Here is a 16,544-nt window from a genome sequence, read left to right on the forward strand (position 1 = left end):
CCACACTGCCAAACTAGCAGCTTAAAACACTGCTCAGAGGAGCAGTATACATACTACTGGAAAAACTGGAAACTTCTAATCTATAATATAGCTGAAGATTGGTAATACATTAAGCATATAGGTCAATTATATAGAAATATATATATTTATATTATAATGTGACTGCATGGCTGAGACAGGAATTGGACACAGATCCCCCACTCCAGAGTCAAGAACTTCAAAAGTCAGAAGTCAAAATATTGTCTTATTGTCACAGTCTTATTTCAATAAAAATCTAAAAACGTTTTGCTTTGTAAATACTTCAGAGGTTTAAGATATTCAATTTATTAAATGAGGCCTTGAATGTTGTAACAGACCCAAAGGTATAAACCTAAAACAAATATGAATATTTTAATACAGAACCATGCATTAGTCATTGCAATGGTCACGTCTTCTTACACCAGCTTTTGTTAGGGTGCCAGAAATACTCACTATTAATACTACAATACAAGTATGGCTAAATATGCCTATAGAACAAAAATCGGGTAGTTTAAAAAAGCTGAATGTGAACACTGTAATGGAAAAAGTTTACCTTTGTGCTCATTCTTATCCAACACAGTCAACATGTGCTGGTTAGGTGCAACACTGAACATTCTTACACAAACAACTAAACTCTTGTGCTGTCGTACATCAAGTCTAAACATCTGATGTTCCATTTGACTGATATAATTTATAATATATGTTTGTCTTTTACACCCGGACTCTGGCTCCATCCTATCTGACTCCCCACCAGACCCAAGGCTGTTAAAGCGAATGCATCTTGTCTTGGAAGCTCGGTGTTCCTTTCTTTGGATAACAAGACATGACGATGCAGAAGTGAGAAAGCAAACATTCTCACTCACAGCGAGATAAGGTGGCGCAAACAATTCCATTGGTGCAGAGAGACATTCCACCAAAGCCACAGAAAGGGGTTAAAAGGCAGAAGCAACTTGAGGATCGTGGGCTCTTTGCATCACACCTTCGTGGTGTGTGCAATGATCTCCCCAGCTGGTTTTTGGTTTGTTGATGTGCACGATCAACATCCATGCTTTTTATTTGCTTTCCCAATTATTTTTTTTCTTTATTATTTCAATAAATCGCACAAAAGGACAACTCTCTGCTTCTTTATGGAAAATTTACACCACAGAAATTGGCATCTACGAACAGGATCCGCTGCAGGTCGTCTGGAAGGTGTGACCAGGGACGATAGTCCTGAGGACTAGGGTCGCTCAGCCTCCAAACCTCTACAGACATTCAGAGCTGGGAGGACTGCACACCCGTCTGGATCGCCTCTGACGAGATTCACGAACTCAGATTCAAACTCAAATCTTAACTTGGCTCAGCCAGTGAGAGAGATTCCTTTGATTTGGGAAAAACAAAAAGATTGGAACTTTTAATTTTAATTTAGCTGAAACATTTCAATTGGTTGAAAAAAAAGAAAAGAAAAGAAATCTTCTATTTGGTTGAAACACTAAATTTGATTAGGAAAGTTAATTAGATCGAAAAAGAAAAAAAGTCCCAATAATACACGTTCTTAATTAGGTGAAAGTCTGCTCTGGGTGGTGAGACGTCGGTTGCTAAGGGTTGGCTCGTGGAACCGAGCTTTCGTCTGTACTGAGGATACAGACATGTTTTTTTTTATCTGTGCGTGGTCCACACGTGGGGGACTGAGTATAAAAGACGGCTTCTGAAAGATGGAGCGCGTTTGCAGAGTGAAGTATTTTCAAGATACGAGGGACCCGGGCCTAGAGGGGCCTAACGTTGAGGAAATACTTCGGGAAAGGCTCTGTCGCCAGATCAGGTTGGTTCCCTTTTTACGGAGACGTCCGATAAAAAGGCATTTTGGGAAGGTTCGGGCCGGAACACACAAAAAATCTAAGGCAGGAAACCGCTGGACTCTGAAAGACGGGTTCGGGGAAATTTGAGTCTTCACCACCAGACAGAAACCGTACAAAACTAAACGTAATTAAAGTAAATATGGTTATTAGTGCGTTTCATGTTTCCATGAGTGGAATACTGGTTATGGGTTCAAAAGAAAAATCGCTTAGTGTAAAAGGACATACGCACCTTAAAAAATTAGAGACAAAAGAAAAGATCTGAAAAAGCAAAACTATGAAAACTACACCCCTAAAAGAAACAAAAGAGAGATGAGAGTAACAGAAAAAAAGGAGATAACAACTCTGGGGAAGAATTGTTTGCACTCCACCACACACACACACAGACACACAGACACACAGACACACACACACACACACACACACACACACACACACACACACACACACACACACACACACACACACACACACACACACACACACACACACACACACACACACACACATATCATGTCAAGAGCGAATGCTCCCATTGTTTCTGCTCTCTATTCTAATGCAGAACTGAGCGCGATGAGGGTAAATCCGGATCTGGACTCCTTTCCCACCATCAGCAGAAGAACCGAAGGAGAAGAAGCGCCTGATCAACAACCAGAACAGGGTGGAAGCTCTGATACCACAGCAGCTGGAGGACACAGACCACAGCATGGACGCCTCACTGACCCCACGTCTGCAGCCATCACGTTCTGGGCTCATCAGATGAACCAGCTACTACAAGCGTGTGTGTCTGACACAGACACCTGCTCATGACAATCAGCAAAGGAAAACAAGGACAGAGCAACAGCAGAGCGAGAAGACGTGCTCTGACACAGACACTGGTTGAAACAACAGGAGAGGCTTCAGACGTGATCGGCCCAAAAGAGCTGCATCTGAGGATCCAGGAAAGGTCTGTCATCGAGGAACAACTGTCCCATCGAAAGGCTTCACCCACTGGCGCTCACATCAGACTGATGGTTGGGGAAGGAGGAAGGTGACGGTTCCTTTTCACGTGACGTACAAGACGGTACCACAAACACACACACATTCATACACGCAACGAAGAAACACGCTTACAGCTGATACACGCTCAAATTCATGTTCATGCTTATCTGCTCGCAATGAAGAATCGCTTTTTGCTTAAAAAAATCCCACAGAGTGATTTTAAAATGATGACAAACAGCTAAATGACAACTGCTGCATGACTTTACAGTCTGATGGGTTTAATCTATTTTAACTTGCAACAAATTCAGTAATAAAATCCTTCATGTTTCTAAAAAGATTTGTGCACAATATAGGTTTGTCTGGCCAGACTAGAAGACTGTAGGAAAACAAAACAAAACATACTATAGGAAGACTGAAACTGACTGAAACAGACTATTAATGACTATTAAAGGGAAGACGACTATTAGAGAGAAGTAATAATAATTACTGCACGTACCAGACTATTAAAGAAAAACTTATTCTTTCACTGTGCAACATCTGACATCAGACACCTTAACATTAATTTTTGCTTTCAAACTTATGCCCAGTTAAATTCTTAAGAAGAGATCTCATGTGTAGTTTAGGTATTTGATGTATTTCCACTCCAGACGGAGTGCAGGTTACATCTACAGACATTCTAAATAATCCCTCTTTTGTTGCTGTTAACTTCAGCTCAGCTGTGCTCTTATCATTGGCTGCTGAGGGGGGGCTGTAACTGAGGCCCTCACACAGGCTGCATCACAGCTTGTTTCCATGTGATACGACCTCCAGAAACACATCTGACCTGTCCTGTACAGCACATGTGTCTTCTGGTCCTGATGATAAATTTGAAGAGTTATTATTTCACACACACTCAAACTGACCTCAACTTCCCTCTTTTGGGATGAACACAGGTCTGCGCTTACGATTTCTTTTACTAACGAACAAAAAGATTTTTGATTTTTGTTCTACAGTTCCACACGTCCCTCTGTGAAAACATGATGGAGACAGATGCAGGACGTGGGTCCTTTCGTGAACAGATGTTAACGGGGTGGAGACTGGTAAACGACCTCTGACCCCATGTGACGTATTTACCTAGTTTGCATACTTTATAATTTTTTTTATTCTGCCTGTTATGTGCAGCAAACAGTGAACTTGGTACCTCCACATTCTAATGACACACTACATGCTTTTGTTTTTATTTTCATTTTTCAGAGGACGCTCTGACCCAACACTCAGCCTTACAGGAAGCCCTGCTTCCCTGTGGCTCACACACAGATATAATGTAGGTTTGATCAGAGGATGTGAACCAGGGGTCATCACACCTAAATCTGACCACAGACCATGTAAACAACAACACCCTCTTAAAGGAAGCCATAGATGGCGTTACTGCAGACACCACTAAGATACTGAATCATTGGATGCTACAGGCCACAAAGAGCCTGTCTAAATTACAGTTTGTTCAGACAAAGGTTATTTTCTGGGTCATTGTAATTACAGCTGATGGCAAATCCATATCACCCAACAGAGTAAAAGCAATTTGAAACCTGCCTAAACCGTGCACGTAAAAACAGCTTATTTTCTTCTAGGTTTTTGTTCTTATTGTAGGACCTTCAGTCCTAACTTTACCTTCTCTGAGGCCCCACTCAGGGCTCTGATGCAGACGTCTTCATAGTCCACTTCTTGTCTCACGTGGACGTCTGAGGCTGAACAACGTTCACCGACCTCATGCTTGCTCTTCAGTTGGCTCCTACTTTGGGTCTTCCTGATCTGACCCTACGCGACCTTTCACTCAAACAGTGAATGAGAAATCAGGTTATACGACTTCTGTTCTTTTGTCCTCATACTGTGTCTTTTATTCTTTTGGAATAGATCACATCTTTCTACAGCCTGACGGCTTAGATGCAACACCACTTTGCTCAACATGCTGAACGTTACTATCAAGAGGCCGTCTTGAAGTCTAGTACTCTGCTCAGGCTGCAGAGTTGATCGTATTGACTGAAGCTGGTAAACCAGCAGAAGGAGAGTCTGTTGCCATCTACACAGACTCCACAGATGCTTGTGACACTTTGGTGCTCTGTGGAAGCATAGGAAGCTTTTTAACTCTGATTGCAAACCTATCTCACATTGTGATTAGGTTCTGCTTTGCTGGACATTGTCCTGCTACAGTACCTACAGCTAATGCTGTTTTTAACCGTCCGACTCACACCATTAGTGACGACTTTGTTTCTGCCGACATGCAGCTGCAGACGCTGCTGCGAAGGTCGCTGCCCAACAACCCCTCCCTCTCCTGATCCTCGTTTTCCTCTCCAACTCTCTCTACCCTCTCCTCCTATCTCTCCCTGTGCTTTAAACATTTTGTACCTCACAGGAATGCAGACTCTGGCTGACGAATGATTCCACCTGTAGCCATGGAGTCTGGTTTGGGCCTGATGGCAGCCATGCCGCCCAAACACTTTTTCCCCACAATTCAGATTTCCCAACAGTTGAAAACAGGCGACAGGACCACTACACCATCCAACCAGGGGACTGAGAGATTGTTAAGGAGTTCAGGAAGAAGCATTGGGACTCCAAACGGTGGCGAGGCCCCTTCCAGGTCCTTCTGACGACCCACACGGCTGTAAAGATCGCAGAGAGAGCAACTTGGATCCACTCCATCCAGGAAGGTCCCAGATCCAACAGACGAACATCCCTCCATCTACATCTCACGGAGAAAATCACCACTAACGAAAAGAATTGAGAAGAAATGACCCTCGCTGTGCTCACACACGCACTGGGGCGAGGCTGCGTTGACCGTTCAGCTAAAGGTGTGAGCCAAGCGCCGCCTGAAGCTGCGCCGATGAATCACACTGTCAGACCATACATCTACACACACGTTCCTGAGAAAACACACACACGAGCAGCCTTGAGTTGCCGACGCTGGACGACGTGTAGACTCTTCACATCACGGGAGTGACAGTGACACAGACGACATTGGGAGGAAACCTGGCGGTGATAACGAATCCCAAGTGTCTCTGTGATCAGCTGATCACAACCTGAAGAACCCCAACAAACTGTCAATACTTCAACACACAGGTTGGAAACAATCTAACGCTACTGTTCAACAGGACGAAGCAGATTGTTACAGACATCAATTGTAACCATGCTTTGTTAGACTTCATTTTATGTTACTTGGATTGTTGCCTTTAGCATATGATGTTTCTATATAACTTTACACACTACTTTTAAAAAAGAAAATTTCACAACACTGAGTTTAAATATCCTAAAGTTGATTTGGTGTTTAATTTGCTCACAATCACTTTAGTCACTGCTACATTTACTTTTTATCCTTCATTTACAGATGACAGAGGGTATGAGACAAAACGCATCATCATTCTGGTTAAATCCCTGATTCTCGTATTCATTCTAGACCCAAATCTACATTTAAATATCCGAAGGTTCTCCCACTGGTTAGAGGTCTCATCATGCGTGCGACCTCAGCAACACTCTCGTATCAAATGACACAATGCACTATGTTCAAAAACCCCAACTCTAATTCACGTAATGACTTTGACGATGGTCTTAGGCTACCTGATCACGAAATATAATCTGACACAAATATGACTATTGGCTTATTTTCTTCACATGCCAATACAGAGGTTATTCTTGTATAACTACCCACCAAAAACAGCTCCCAACCTTTTGTCCCTAAGTTACTTGCATTTTATGTGAAGGTGTATTTTGAATCTTGATGAGTTAATACCCTTATTGTTTCATTTGCAAGGGTCTTTTATTATTACAGAATGTGATGTTGACAATTTTTATTCTGAGTGGTTGATTGTGTAATCAAAAGGGGGGAATGTTATGGGAAAAATTGTGTCTTCCTTACTTCTATGCAGTTATTATATGATTTATGACTTATGTTCTGCAATTAATATCTTATGTTTTGTCTTACTGTATGAATTTGACATTTCACCTAGATTGTTCAATGGTTGTCTCTGCCTGATAGACTCTCAACTCTAGCTCCCAAACCCAAGGTCAGGGAGTTGTGTCTCTGTCTGTTGAGACTTGGTGCTCCTTTCTCACTGATAGTTGGCCGTCAGCGATGCAGGTGTGAGAATGTAAATATCTTCACACACACTGCGACAGGGAGGAGATGGTGCATGTAATTTGATTGGAAAATTTCCACCACAACAGGTATAGTTGTAGACAGATGACCAGGGAGATGTGGTGATCCTTGTTCTCATCACTATTTGGAAGACTGAGTGGAAGCAGTCCTCTACCAGATGGAAGCTGTGGCTGTCCTCACCATCACCTCATCAAAACAAAAGGTACTGCAATCAGAATTGTAGATCAGTAAAATGTTCATTATTATGTAGGTCAAAACCTTCTCTAATGTAAGAATACACAATACCAGACAAAAAATTAAACCAAACAAAAAGGATGGGCCTGTCTGTGCTAAAACAACAGATAAACAGTTGTTACAATTCAAATCTAAAATCTAAACAGTATATACTAATTAAAATTAAAACCTTCTATTGCCTATCTTACTGTTAGTACATACAAACTTACATACCTTCACTCCTGAGCTGTCTGTGTACCAACAGTCTGTAGTGATTTCTCTGTTTGACAGCCTCCTTGCATGTGGGTAACTGGGATGTGCCCCCCTACAGTATAGAAAAGACACAAACAGGAAAGGCAGCACGTCAACAGGACAAAAGGTCGATCCACCGCTCCCTGCCTGTCGCCGATCGAAGGCCCATCGCTATTAGCTGTTCCCCACACAGGTGTGTGACTGCACCAAGTCAGTAGCACATTTGAAAGAGACAAAGGCTCGGTTGACTCGCTGTAGCCGTTAGCAACGCTAGCAATTAGCTTGTCTCACATGTGGGTTACTACGTTTTAAACAGACCCAACTAACATATTAAGACATCACAAGTATCAAGCACAAACTTACTACAGCGAGCTAGATCCACCGCTTCCTGTCTGTCGCTGCTCAAAGGGCGATAACGATCAGCTGTTCTCCACAGATGTATGCGATTACAGAAAAAGGACAAACGTTAGACCCACCGCTCCCTGCCTGTAGCCGCTCGATGCCGATAGCCATTAGCTTGTCTCACATGTGGGTCACTACATTTTAAACAGACCAACAAACATAGTAAGTATCAAGCACGTACTTACTACAGCGAGCTAGACCCACCGCTCCCTGCCTGTAGCCGCTCGATGCCGATAGCCATTAGCTTTTCTCCACACAGGTGTGTGGCTGCAGGAGCCCACATAAACACATTTGAAGGAGACAAAGGCTCGTGGACTGGCTGTAGCCGTTAGAATAGCTAGCTACTAACTTGCCTCACACATAGGTTACTACATTTTAAACAGACAAACTAACATTTTAAAACATTATAAATATCAAGCATGTATTTACTTCAGTGAGTGAATGACGGACTGTAGGAATAGATCCTTTTTTCCAACAGGAGCCGTGAAACAAATCCAGCATTGTACGCACCCTAGTTTGAAATGCACATACGTATAAATGCTGAGGCAGTGTTTCTGGGGAACGGCCTAAGAGTAGGATGAGGTCTCTCTCCATTGGATGAGAAAATTTACGTTTTCAAAATGTGAAAAAGCAGGAAATGCTGTGTATATGTGACCCATAGAGTCATAGGAACGCTCCAAAATGTCTAAAAAGTAGATTTTGCATGATATGACCCCTTTAAGGTTAAGTGGTAGCACAATAGCTTTTGTGGCTGTTTTTGCCAGAGTGGCTAAAAGAAACTTCCAGTTTACTCTATCGAAAGCTTTTCTGCATCTAAGGAGACGATGGCTGACTAGTTTATGGGTGGTGACATAATCAATTAAGTTGATTAGTCTGTTCATATTGTTTGTTGACTGTCTACCTTTAATGAAGCCTGTTTGATCAGAGTGAATGATATATGGAGTGACTTTTTCTAATCTTCTAGCAAGTGCTTTACACACTATTTTTAGATCTACATTTATTAGTGAAATTGGTCTATAACTCGATGGGAGTGTAGGGTCTTTTCCTGGTTTTTGGAGCAGGCTTATGAAGGCAGAATTTATATTTGTGTTTAATGAATGCGTTTTTTTAATTTCAACTACCATTTTGTAAAATCTGGGTGCCAGCCAGACCAGAACTCCTTATAAAATTCAATTGGGAATCCATCTGGTCCTGGAGCTTTTTTATTGGTGTGGTGGAATATTTCCATAAAGAAGCAGATGAGAGAGTTGTCCTTTTGTGCGATTTATTGAAATAATAAAGAAAATAAAAATAATGGGGAAAGCAAATAAAAAGCATGGATGTTGATCATGCACATCAACAAACCAAAAACCAGCTGGGGAGATCAGTGCACACACCACGAAGGTGTGATGCAAAGAGCCCATGATCCTCATGTTGCTTCTGCCTTTTAGTTTCTCTGTCCGACTAGGGTGGAATGTCTTTCTAACCCAATCAAATTACATGCACCATCTTCTCCCTGTCGCAGTGTGTGTGAAGATATTTACATTCTCACACCTGCATCGCTGACGGCCAACTATCAGTGAGAAAGGAGCACCAAGTCTCAACAGACAGAGACACAACTCCCTGACCTTGGGTTTGGGAGCTAGAGTTGAGAGTCTATCAGGCAGAGACAACCATTGAACAATCTAGGTGAAATGTCAAATGCATACAGTAAGACAAAACATAAGATATTAATTGCAGAACATAAGTCATAAATCATATAATAACTGCATAGAAGTAAGGAAGACACAATTTTTCCCATAACATTGTCCTGCTGCAGAAACAAATCTTCAACATAACCAAGTTTACCCCCTACCCAGGACATGGACTGTTTACCCTACTTCCATCATGCATTTCATCTGCAAGGCCCTGCAAAAGCTTCTGTCCTCAAACCCCCAGACTTCTTAATTAACTCAGTAACCTATACATTGCACATTGGAGTGTTAAGATAACAGTTTGTTCTAGCCTTGGAGTACTTGTGCATTTTTTTGGTTGATAATAAAGTTGGCTTTAACTATTACGTATTTCACTGAACTCTGTTTCTGAAGGGAAAACACTTATTCAGAAAATCATAGTATTGAAATTACATGTTTTTCACTTTCTAATATGGTTAGCAATAAAGTTAAATCGGCCATAAATAAAAAAGCATATTAATTATATATAAATAAATAAAAAATCTTAATGAGTATTGTACTTAAAAAAAAAACACATTTTTACTCAAATGGTAAAGGGGTTATTCCACAGGTGGTTTACATCCATCATACAATGAGTGTTTTAGCGTTTTATCCATCAGGAAACTCTGCCTTCATCTAAAACCCAAGCATGAAGAGATGGCAACTCTGATTCTTCACCCCAGGAATCCCCAGCACCAGCTCACTAGCCTCTGTAGACTAGATACCTGTAACAACTTCAGATACAGAGACATATTACTGTCAGATTTATCAAGAATGACAAAAAACATAATTAAAAGCAGTAAAAATACATCAGGCAATATATATTTTGAACCAATGCTTTTTGTTCCCAGGTGGGTCATGCAGTGCTTGCTCTAAATATGAATGCACATTTTTTAAATAAAATTATGTCAGAGCAGCAGCACAAGTAAGACAAAAACAGTGAAATGTGTAAATGTAAAATGTATTTATATTATTTCAGCTATGCGCTCAAACTTTTATTTATTTGTATAATGTAAGCTAAAGTAGTGTTTTCTATTAACGAGAGTTTTCCAGGTAAGTCGTGTTGTGAATATTCAAGCTGCACAGGCCATTTAGCATACGCATTAGCAACCGCTAGTCGCTTTGCAAATTACATAAATCAATTAAATTGAAGTAAATGCGAAATTACCAATGAGACAAATCTTGCATCAGCCGAAATGAGACGACTTCAACAGCCTCCTCTTCAGCTTCAGGGTCAGATTCAAGATCATAGACGTATGGTTCTACTACGCTACGAACCAGCTGGCTAATGTCGTGCAGTCCTGTAGTGGGTCTTCTCATGTGGAGGATTGCGTTGGATTGCATTCTCAATGTCGCACTATTGCCACCTATTGTATCCTAACCGTGAGGTGGTTCGTATCAATGAAGCCAATAAAAAAAAACAACAACAAAAAAGGTATGCGCTTCCGCACAGAGGTTTGGTGAGCAGCTTCGCTTGCGACACGCCCAGAAACCACAGCGTTTGCTGATGGGGAGTGAAAACCACATATTGACAGGGGCAGTGTGGACGATCTAAAGGGTTTTATGGAATTAAAAATTACAGAGACCTTACTGAGACATTAAAGTCCAATATTTTTTAGAATGAAAAGTATGATCAGTCTCCTTTAGGGTGACTAACATGTCTTCTACCACACTCCATTCAAGGAACATTAAATACTTGGGCATTGAACTGTCGTCTAGGCTATCAGAGCTTATTGATCTAAACTACAATCCAGTATTAAAACAAATAGAAGCCAACCTCAAAAGATGGCAGTCCTTACCCATTTCATTTATGGGAAGTATTGCCACCATAAAAAATGATGAAATTTATTTACATATTCTCAATGATTCTGACTCAGCCAGCCCAGGTGTGGTTTAGGACATTAGACTCAGACATCTCACAGTTTTGGGGAAAACCAAGCCACCACAAATTAGTTTAAAGGTCCATGCACATGCAAAATTCACTTTTTGGACATTCTGGTAGGTTTATTTGACTTCCTGGGTCACGTTAAGACACTCCTGGTGTGTTAGAAGTACGCCCCATACTTATTTCACATTTTTGAGAGTTTATCCAATCCGGTTCAAGAAGCATTGTTTCAAATTTGGCGGACTGGATACGTCTGCATTCGCAATGACCAATCACAGAACCAGTTTCGCCCCCTCCCCCAGACAAACCTGGACCCCTAAATGTACCTGAAACATTTTGTTTCAGTCACTCTGTCATGAACACACGGCTGAGGACCCAAATGCACAGCACACTCTCGGACTTGGTGAATTAAGCAGGGTTTTATTGTACAGCGTCGTCAGGCAGTCCGGGTCATACACAACGTATCTCAGCGTGAGGCACAATGAGGAACAGGCCAGATCAGGTCCAAGAGACAGGCAGTGGTTCAGTACACGGATACACTCGGCAAAGGTACAGACAAGGGCTAGGCAAAACTCACGGGTCAGACGGTCAGACAACTATCACAATCCAGGGTGAAGGTACAGATGAGGGTCAGGCAGGAATCGGTGGTCAATGACAGGCAAGATTGGCAAAACACGGTAACGGTACGAGAACGCTGGAAAGTGGTGCTAGGACTCAACAATCTGGCATCTGACTGCTGGCTGAGGTGGTGCTTAAATACTGGGTGTGATTACTAATTATTGACAGGTGTGCATGGTGAACCGGGATGACAGAAAACAGCTGAGGTGAAACAGGAAGTCCTTTCAACATAAAACAGGAACTGACATAAATCGTGACACACTCCAGTCACAGACAAAAGAAGAAGTCACGCACTGCGCAGTCTACCATAGGAGGTGGCGCTAATGCACCTTTCAGTTGGTTGCCACCCGCCATTTAAAAGACAAAAGAAGAAGTCACTCAGGTTGAAGAAGCGCCCTGTTCCTCAAGACGTTATCCACCTGCTGCTTCCCCAAACGTAAGTACATGCTTGATTCCTATTTGATGTATGTACTCCAGAAGTTTCTCTGTTTATAATGTAGCTTCCCTCCTGTGTAAGGAATGCTAATTGCTAGAACCATGGATTCTAACAGCTATAGCGACAGAAAGAGACAGTGTTGCAAGGTGCTGACACGCAATTTGGATGAGTCCAAACCTATTCAGCATTTGTCCAGTTTGAATTGTGTGATATATGGTACTGAGGTCATTCACTCAGCTCACATTGTAGCCGCTAGCGCGATGTTAGCGCAGCGTTAGCGGCTAGCGCTAGTAAGTTGTGAGAGTCAGCTGTGTTTCTAATTACTACAGAGCCTGTCGTGTGTATGTTGTAGCCCAAGTAGACCCGTGAATTTGGGTTATTGCAAGTTCTATATAAGTCTAACGTGTGTGTTATCTTGTCAGCTACTTTAGCTGTAAACGTGACATGTTTTTTTATACAGGCTGACGCATGCCAGCTACCGAAACGCGAGGAGGTTGCTTCTCAAACTGACACGCGGCTACCTTGTAGAAGAGTATTAGAGTGCTCGCCTCAGGAGCAAAGGTCTGTACATTTAACAGCAGTATAATCATTTGTTGGCCAATATGCAGTTTTATTTGACAGAGATTTTGCATTTCACATTTCAGTAGTTGTATTCATAATCTGATCTATATTATTGTCTATGTATTAATCTGTATGCAGTTGGTCAACTTATTTTGATATTTTAGTCTGTTGACGGGTAATTTGTAACTCTAGTGTTATGGTGCAGATTATGTGGAAAATGTGATGGAGACCATCTTCAATAAAGTCCTGCTGGACTCAGGTTGTTCAATGGAGGACCTTGTAAACATCCCTGTCCCACCGGCCCTCTGAGCAGAATTTGAGCAACCTGACAGAAAGGAGGTCATTAATGTCATGCTAAGATTTAACAAACCAGCACTATAAAATAAGTTGAAAACGTGTTTGCTGCAAACACCATTAAAACTGATCTATCTACCTCTATTTATTGTTTAGATCTGTAAAGGTTGTGAGATACATAGGAAATACTGGTCATTTTATTAATCTGCTATACTATTCTTTATACCTTCTAGAGTGGTGTCAAGGAAAACAGCTGCATCCTCCATCTGTACAGCAGCTGCACTGCTTCCGATGTCTTCCAACACGTGAAGACAAAAAAGATCCTCACATCTCCCCAGCCAACTGCCCATGACTGTACCTGTTCCACTCCAGAAACTTTGCTTTCAACATAACCATAAATCCTACCCGTTCATTTTGTGGTTTGCAAATTGAACTGTGACGGTAACTTATCCAGCATTATAGTGCTGGTGCATTGGTTAAAAATAAAGTTGGCTTTGACTATTGCTCTTTCACTGAACTATTTTTGTATGTATATACCTAATAAGGGAAAACAGACAAATGTTTTATAATATTTCAGCTTTTATTGAGGTAAAATCAATAAAAGCTGAAATATAAAAAAAACAATAATTTAGGTATTTCACAGGTGGTCTAATTCCAACTTAGGTGCCTTGTCCCTCAGGAAACACTGCCCTGATCCAGACTAGGGAAGGGGGGATGACTTGGACTCTTTGCCCTAGAAGTCCCCAGCACCAGCTGACAAGACGTCTAGGCTAGATATCTGCAACAACTTGAGATACACACAGACATAGTACTGAAAAAAACAATAACTACATTTTTATTATAATTTATATACAGTGGCAGCGGTTCAAAGTGACTAGGGTTTTTACTGCAGTACCGCCGCGTCGCCACGGCGCAGCGAGTGCGTCGCTGACTAAAGATTTTTAATCCTGCAGCCGGCTGGAAAAAATCAGGACGCTAGTCTCGTTTTAACCACCAGGTGGCGCAGCGTTGATTAGAAGCCTCCAAAGCACTACAGCGTAACTGAGGTCCGACTGTTCATTTCTACCTGTAACACACATATATTACACCAGACCTATTTTACTATTAAGTCTTTACTATTAAGTATCTGTTGTGTGCTAAAACATGGGGAGTGTGAAGGGCAACAACTTGTTGATGGCTTAGTTATTTTCTGTTCACTGCGAAGTTATAATCGTTCTGTGTGGTTTAAAACAGGCAGCGCCACAGCAGCAACACATTCTTGTTTTCATTCTCCTCAGCTTTTTCGTGTCTTTAAATAGAAGGCGTCTCTTAAAAATATGTACACACCCACCGCTCTAACATCCAATACAACACATTGACTTCACATAATACCATGATTATTCGTCGCGGTTTAATTAATATAATTTGAATGCGCAAGTAAAGACGTAGAGCGCAGTCCATCTGCGACTACAGCCGCTTATTTAGGTTTTAAACTTCCACAACTTGTTAATGAATGTTTTCCAATAGTCGTAGATTTTACGTAAATAACCGTAATAATCATAGGAATTTGTTTTACAGCAGTTGTCGGTCGTAATTTTGACAGGACGCCAGAAATCAGCAGATCAATAGCGACGCATTACAGCAACATGTTTGTTCCTACGCGTTTACTCTGTGTCTGCAGAACTGCAGTTTGACTTGTTTTGACTGTGCGTGTCATTGTAACTGAGTGGCTGAGAGACTTATTCGACCCGTGTACGTTTCAACATTTTCATTTCCCATCCGTCCATCCAGCCACTTTCACCGGCGTTTTCGTTTCTCTTTCGTTGAGCTGCAAACGGATTTTAATCAAAGCACCGCCTTACAAACCAATAAAACAGGCAAAAATATTTGTTTTTTACAAAAAGACACGGAATTGGAGTTAATATGTTTTATTGTTTAGAGACAAACGGAAAACAAAAAGTCGTTCTCTCGTTACCTCTGCATATAATTTGGTGGAGACATCAATCTCTTACACAAACACGTGACGTGTTTCGGAGTCATGTGTCCAGACAGAGAGTGACCAATACACAAATGTATGGACGTGCAAATGCGGGCTACGAGAGGAACGGGGGAGTGGTGCACTAGATGTAGCGAGAATTTGTTTTGACTGTGCGTGTCATTGTAACTGAATGAGTGGCTGATGTGACTTATTCGGCCCGTGTACGTTTCAAAACTTTGATTTCCCATCCGTCTATCTATCCCGAATAAAAGCACCGCATTACAAACCAATAAACCGAACAAAAATATTTTTTAACAAAAACACACGGACTTGAATTTTAAGCTGTTTTTTTTCGTTTAGAGAAAAAACCTCTGCTTTTAATTTTTAATGGAAGCTCATCCGTGGACGGGTCGCGGGGCAGCAGTCTTAGCAGAGAGCTCCCGACTGCTGCTCGAATGAAACACGAGATCGAATGAAATGTGATGTGTTTCATACTCAGATGACTTGGATCTGAGTTCGACCAAGCTTTTGCTTGTCTCATGTTTGCTCACAGTCGCAAAGGAAATCTACACAGCCCTCCCCCTCCTTCGTAGAGGCGCATAGACATGCTAATGTGTTGCTACTACTCAATCAGCAGGTGAGAAATACCTCAGCTTCAGGACAAAGCTCCGTAGGAGACTGGGCAGCATCGGGCGGCGTGATCAGCTGCAGGTCTAAGACACATTAATGCAGCAAGTAGTTTGTTCTACATACGTTTACTCTGCAAAAATAAACACATGTATTTATCGTAGCTTTCTGATCTAAGTTATTTGTAGCACTTCGACATTCGTTTAAAATATGCAGTGCTTTTTAAAATGAAAATACTAATATTATTATTTATTACCTTTATTGTAAACACAGTATTAATTGCACAATTTGGACTGGCGAAGATTTGCGCTTCTTTCATAATAATCATGGATAATCAAGGAAGAAACTGCAGTTCATATTTGTTATTCAGGGACGGTTTAATAAAGATTCAGTGTGGTTTTTAACTGAACTGTCAGCCAAGGTACGTGCATTATCAAATGAATGCGCCTGTCAGCGGGGAAGACATCAACTCTATTCGGTCGCTCTTCAGTCGCTGCTGCCGTCTCCTCCCCAGTTCACACACCTTAACACTAGGACTACTGGGTTTTCTAAATATACCAGTTCCTACTACAAGGTGTTCCTACGAAGTTAACCAGCTGTTTATTTCGTTATTATATACATCTGTACCACATAAAGTCATTGCAGAGC

General features: G+C 41.5%; 2 long non-coding RNA genes across 3 annotated transcripts; both read left to right on the plus strand.

The window, feature by feature from the left end:
• The first annotated feature begins 275 nt into the window (after nucleotides 1-275).
• Nucleotides 276-4,367, plus strand: LOC129604266 (uncharacterized). Of its 2 annotated transcripts, none has more exons than XR_008695014.1 (2): nucleotides 276-1,980; nucleotides 2,416-4,367. It is a non-coding gene; the product is annotated as an uncharacterized LOC129604266 (long non-coding RNA). The 2 variants fall into 2 exon arrangements; XR_008695013.1 differs by having other exon boundaries at nucleotides 276-1,819.
• A 7,656-nt stretch (nucleotides 4,368-12,023) lies between these two features.
• Nucleotides 12,024-13,697, plus strand: LOC129604252 (uncharacterized). Its single transcript, XR_008694978.1, has 3 exons — nucleotides 12,024-12,457; nucleotides 12,918-13,018; nucleotides 13,546-13,697. It is a non-coding gene; the product is annotated as an uncharacterized LOC129604252 (long non-coding RNA).
• Nucleotides 13,698-16,544: the final 2,847 nt, after the last annotated feature.

This window comes from Betta splendens, chromosome 6 (genome assembly GCF_900634795.4).
Source record: "Betta splendens chromosome 6, fBetSpl5.4, whole genome shotgun sequence".
Lineage (NCBI taxonomy): Eukaryota > Metazoa > Chordata > Actinopteri > Anabantiformes > Osphronemidae > Betta > Betta splendens.